The sequence below is a fragment of the Notothenia coriiceps genome, unplaced genomic scaffold (genome assembly GCF_000735185.1).
Source record: "Notothenia coriiceps isolate Sejong01 unplaced genomic scaffold, NC01 NC01_scaffold00021726, whole genome shotgun sequence".
NCBI classification, from domain to species: Eukaryota; Metazoa; Chordata; class Actinopteri; order Perciformes; family Nototheniidae; genus Notothenia; species Notothenia coriiceps.
The window spans coordinates 1-6207 of record NW_011354427.1 but is presented as its reverse complement, the minus strand read 5'-3'; positions in this window follow the sequence as shown (position 1 = coordinate 6207).

Below are 6207 nucleotides of genomic sequence, written 5' to 3'. Positions count from 1 at the left end.
GACCACGACGCAGTAACGCAGTAGCAAACCGCAGGTACTAGCATTGGCAAAACGCACCGGACGAAGTATTGGTTTGCCCGCCGCCTTTGGGGAGTGTCGACTGTGGCACTGTTCGGTTGTTGTTACCGGGCTCACACGACGGTTGGGCAGTGTGAAAAGAGCCGGAGCTAAACGGAATAACCGGTTCTGAACCTGAAAAGCTCTAGCACGGAGCTTGAACCGGAGTTGCGTTGGTGTGAATGAGGTATGTCATATAGGCTAGATGGTTCGGCCACACGAGGCCGACAGGGAAACGTAGAAACGATAACGATAACGGGTCCCAAGGTGGGTAGATCTGCGGACACAACGCTCTGGGGGGCCAAATGGCTCCGTGATTACGCCCTATACAATCATTTCCTGATAACGAAAATACTGATGGGCTGTCAGGAGAGGGGGAGGAAAAGAGAGACTCCGTATATTATTCTTATATTATTATATAGAGTCGTTATTTGTTTTAAATAATCATTTTGACCGGAATATTTCAACTTTAACGGAAACTCTGCCGCACGGTTCCCTCGTCCCTTGGAAGAGGCGGAGAGGTGGGTGTTTTTCATCTGCTGGTGGACTACCGGGGAGATTTACAGCAGGAGCACACGCTTGCCTCGGGGAGGGAGAAAAAGAGCCAGAGCCCTGGCCCCTGCCTCTCCCCACCTCTGCTGCTAAATCCACCGCGGAGAATAAACAGAAGGGCAACCATGGCAACCATGCCTGCTCGTGAAGTCTTCTTCGCTGCTTTTGGTGTATTTTGTGGCGGAACAGCGCCACTTACAGGCCCAGCATATGTACTAAAGCGTCTCCAGCGGGTCGAGCGGTCTCATGTGGAAGGACACGTTTTTGGTGCCGATTGCGTGTGGACGGAATACTTTTTTGATATTGAATTTGGTTCGTTACCGTCTCCGCGTGGCTAGGGTCTTAGTTAGGCGCATGCCTGTAGGCCAATTTCTGAATTGATAAAGAGTTCTCAGCAGCTTCCTTCTTCACTGCCTCACCTGAAAGACAGATAAAAGGAAATACTAATTTGGTATCCCGATCAAACAAGTCTTATTCAGACAGCACTTCATGCTATCATCCTAACGTTTGTGTGTGAAAGCTCACAGGGAATATTCAGGGTACTTCTGTGGCACCACAAAGACAAGATCAAAGTCACTCCAATAGGCTTTTATCATTATAGGTTCCCTTTTGCAGAGCGAGCGCTGTAAACAATGGAGAGGAAATGTCATGAATCTACTGTAGTATCTCTCATTGAAGAGGATTCCTGAATCAGTTCTTTCACGATTCAAGTTCATACAAGCGGTAAACAGAGTGTCATTTGCTTTAGAAGTTTAAAGATTACCTTGCTCAGTGCTCTGGCAAAAAGGAACATGCTATTAGCATCATCTATCGCAGTAAATATGTGGTGCCAAGACTTTAAGTGAATTAAATGAGTTTGATTGGTCTCAAGCAGTGGTGTTCACCATCAGGGTCATGCACCCTTTTGAATAATTTCCCATCTAAGAGATCTTCATAAAGAGTCTGTCAAAACGTTGCAGCCTCATCAGAGAGCACAAATCAAAGTCAAGCTGTTCTGTGAGCCTGGGTGCTGCATCAGTGAGAGGTTATCGTGGTAGTTAGAGATGAGCTCAGGCGGCATCTTCTGGGTCTGTACAGTGAATCCAATGCAAGCCTTCAAACTCTATACTTTTATATTCAGCAGGGGAGGGCTCCATTGGTTGCAAAAGTTAGTCAGATTACATAGAAGTCTATGAAAAAATGAACTGATTTCTTTGACCACAGGTTTAAAAAATAAATAAGATTGTATAGAAGTCTATTAAACTATGACCAGATTTCTCAGATTTCTTTGACAACAGGTTTAAAAAAAAAGAGCTGATTGTATAGAAGTCTATGAAAAAAGGACCAAATGCCTAAAATGTATTTCAATATATGGTCTGAATCGTGAGTTTTAAGTGTTCTTAAAAAAGCATATGCTTTATGACATTGCTTACTTGTGATTGTAATGTATCATTGACCTCTTGGTTCCAATAAAACAAGATGGCGACGGCCAAAAAGCAAGACCGCATGGCAAAAATGCCAACCTAAAGGCTTTAAGCCGTATACTGTAGTTCACATACATATGTGTAATATCAAAGTATCTATGTCCTTTTCATAAATGTTATGGAGGAGCTTCATCATAATAGAGATCCAGGTTTCCAAGGGGTTAACTGGGTTAACTGCTACTCAAAGTCTGGTTTTATTTATGTTTTTTATATTACAGGAAAAATAAAGAAACATAGACCACCTGTCTTATGAGATTATCTTTACTTAACAGCTCAGATAAGTTTCAATAATTATTTTATTTGACATGGAGCCCAAACATTTTCCAAAGTTTTTCTGCAAAGGCATTGACAAACCTGCTGTCACGGAGAGCAGCTGTAATTGCCCTCTGCATAATGTGCGCTACGCATGGCATTTAAAGTCGGAGTTACAGTAATGTAAGTGAGAAATGGTTAGGGTTTGCTCTTGAAGTTGCAATATATCTCAGCTGAAGAAATAGGACTAAAGTTTCAAAGTACAAATGTTGGTCAAAAAGTTTACCAAGATTCTTTGAGGAAGTCTTGATTTTGCTTAAAAAAACAATCAGGGCTGATGGGTTTATTACTTACTAATTATTAGCACAAAGTCGGAACATTTTCTAAGTCTTAGCTAAAGCATCAACAAAGCAACTTTCACAGAGAACCACTGTGATTCCCCTCTGTTTAAAATGTGCTACACAGGGCTTATGTTTGTAGTTGAGTTATTGCTATCGTTATCATATTGCAATCATTATCTGTTCCTACAGTGGTGACCTGGTCCGCTATATCCCACTCCTGTGCAACTTCCAGAAACTGGCGCCTTCCTCCGTTTTTGCCCGACCTAAAACAAACTATTGCATTTGCTATTTGTCCATTGGGGTCAAACTTGTAATTAAGTACATTTGCGTAAATTAAGATTTTCATGTGAATCGCCGGCGTAAACACGTTAATATGTATATATGTATGTTGTTTTTTATTAAATATTTCTTTGGGCAACCAGTGCCTTTATTCAACAGAATTGTTGAATGGGGAAGACATATAATGACATCCAGCAAATGGTTCCAGGCCAGATTCGTACCTGGGCCCTCTGTATGGGGACCAAACTGATGTACATGGGCCACCAGCTGTGCCAACTGAGCTGTACGGCGGCCCTGAACATGTCAATATTGACAGCCGTACTCCCATCTGAAGTCCAAGTAAGCTACATGTAGGTCACATCTTCCCAATTTGTAATGCACGCATTTGGTGTAAAACTAACTGCCAGCCCTCCAGAATGCATCAAATTAATTCTTGACTCACTGACACGAACACTGGCATGAAAAGATGTCTGTGTCTTGTGAGAGTGAAATTCAGTTGAACAATGGGTCTATTTAAAGCTGACTGCGAGGCTTGTTGTAAAGAGAATTAATGTTTGAATTAATCGCCACCTAGCTTTGCTTTTCTCCCTCACATGATTTAGTATCCGCGGGAGGCAACAGGGCAGGGACTCATAACTCACAAATTAATCATTTTTAATCATTCATCTCACTTGTTGGCTAACTGCAGTGCAACAGTAAAAAATGGGCTCTGATAAGATGCATCGATATGTAAATGACATGTTTCCCTCAAAATAAAGTTATCGCTTTGGTATTTATAGGAGCGATACTGCAGTGCTGCTGAGTTTAAGGCAGCTTGAACACTTAGCCGCCTACAGCGCTAGTGTTCACATGGCTTGCGAGTGAATCCCAGGGGGCATCACTAATACGACTGTAATTCTCCATGGCCTCAGCACAAATCACACTGCATGCCTACAGGCCCCCAGCTGTCTTCATAGACATGTAACGCTCCGCATCCTTCAGAAGCTTCCGGCCCAGGCTCAGACAACTCCGGGGAGAAGTCTGTAAAGTAACGTCACAATGAACCTTTTCTACACTCTGAGATTTGGCCGACGTAACAATACAATCCGCACCCCAGGGGTCGGCCACTGACGCAATGTGCTTCTTCTCTGTTATTGCTCTCATCTTTCACACTGCACCTCTCGCTGACACTTGCCACAAGCTGCGTTTTAATGGGGCTGTTCCACGGAGATGAGATGAGTGGTGCTCCACTTTGACCAGAGCAGGGTTACGCAGGGAGCTACTGGTGGAAGTGGTTTAAACCATCACTGAAAAATGAGAGTAAAATCCACTGCTCTTCAGAATGAAATATCATCACATTTCCACAGAAAACTAAGTTTCTTCATGGTTTTCCAACAGCTGAAGCTTTATTTAAAAATCATCTAGCTACTCTTTCTTCTCCATTGGTTTTATGGCACCCGACTGGAGTATTAGTGTTGTTTTTCTTGAGCCAACGAGCGTTTTATTTGTACATGGTGGATGGGAAAGCAAATGTATTTGAATGTTATTTTTCAGAGTTGTTGGACCACATTTCGGAAAACTAACTAGCGCCAGTTTGCACATTGAAGGCTTCATCTTCTTCATAAAACCATCAGATCAGATACTCCCTTCCGTCTGCTTTTCACTGCTGCAGAATACATTTGCCAATGTCTGCCAAGCTGCAACTTTAGGAGCTGTAAACACAATTATAAATCTGGGGCTCCATCTGTTTTACACTATCTAGTGTGTTATTACTTCTGGTTTTAATATGGGTCTTTTTTTAATGAATATCAGGAATCAGTTAAATAACTTTCAAAATGTTTTTTTCTTCTTTCATTTCTCAGTGATATGTGAATTGATAGGTCAATTACTGGAGTATTTTATCTCAAGTTGTTACCAAGCGTGTTTAATGTACCCACCATATCTGCATTAATGTAGCCTACTGTAAATGCAAAGAAGGCTGTACAACCGTGCTGATGGATGGTCTAAGGAGAAGAAGTTCATCTTTGTGGCTACAATCCACTTTCAGAGCTTCTTATTTGTGGAGTCCTGTGTGGCATGAACTGGCAGGCCAGCCCGATTAGCGACTGACCTTTCATTAACGTCTGTCAATCATCGACCAGCCTCAGGGCACTCCCGCTGCACCAAACTCCGGTATTTTTTATAGATTTGGGTTACTGTTAACTTGCATCAAAACAGTACCAGACGTCTGGAGAAAACAGACATTGAAATGATTGGAAACAGAAGTAGGCCTAAGGCAGGGGCACTTTCGATAAAGAAGTTTGATATCTCATCAAGCTGGTGAGATTTGAAGTGTATTTTGTCACATTGGGAAACAAATAACAACCACAGTTTGGAAATAATATTATTTTCTGAGTTTCACACTTTAAAGGTGATAAGCTTACTCAGAACTGTGATAGGTTTTGATTTAAATTTGTTCTGATTATCGAGGGGTAAGATGGCGCCGCCGATGGCTGCTTCTGTGTTTTGGTGCGCTCTGTTTTGTCTTGTTTTGTGCGTTAATTCAGTGTTTACATACAGTACAGCAAACTCTTTTCACCAGGGAAGAGCTCCCAAACATCTGCTCTTCCGTGGAATTATTGGACATTCTTGTCAATGGTATCCTCACGTCAGTGGTGTAGTCTACGTGATACGCTGGTATACGCCGTATACCCACTAGAAAATGCCAGTGATTTCCGTATGCCCTCTTAAAAATGAGCGATGATACGTAACAACATCATTTTGTGACTGCGCTTTCACGCTTTCGCCCCTTCTGTGTTAATACTTTTGGACGTCTGGGGCTTCCGTCGCCTTTGGCCTGTTGCTAAGCAACAGCAACACACTTTGTTCGGTTCTGACAAACCCCACGTTTCTCTAACGTTATCAGAATTTGATCCGTCCATCATTCAAGTTCGCGGAGCGCTAAACAGGAAGCAAACATGAAACGAAAACAGACGAAAATATTTTAATGTTTTCCGAAGTTTTCCCCTATTACCACTACAGAAGAAGAGCCAGGTCAGGCGGCTGTCCTAAAGGTGACAGAGAACGAGCCCGGCGCTACCGCAAATTTACCCGGTAAGTGGAATTAGCATGGTTATCATTAACGTAACAGTAGCTGGAATGTAAGAACAGGCATCCTTGGTTAGAGTGGAGGGACAGAAAGTTAGGTAAATGTCAGAACACATGCAAAGGAAAGCTGATCTAAACAACATAAATTCATAAAGTCAATGACTATGCAAATGAGAGTTAATTCATGGTCATGTTAA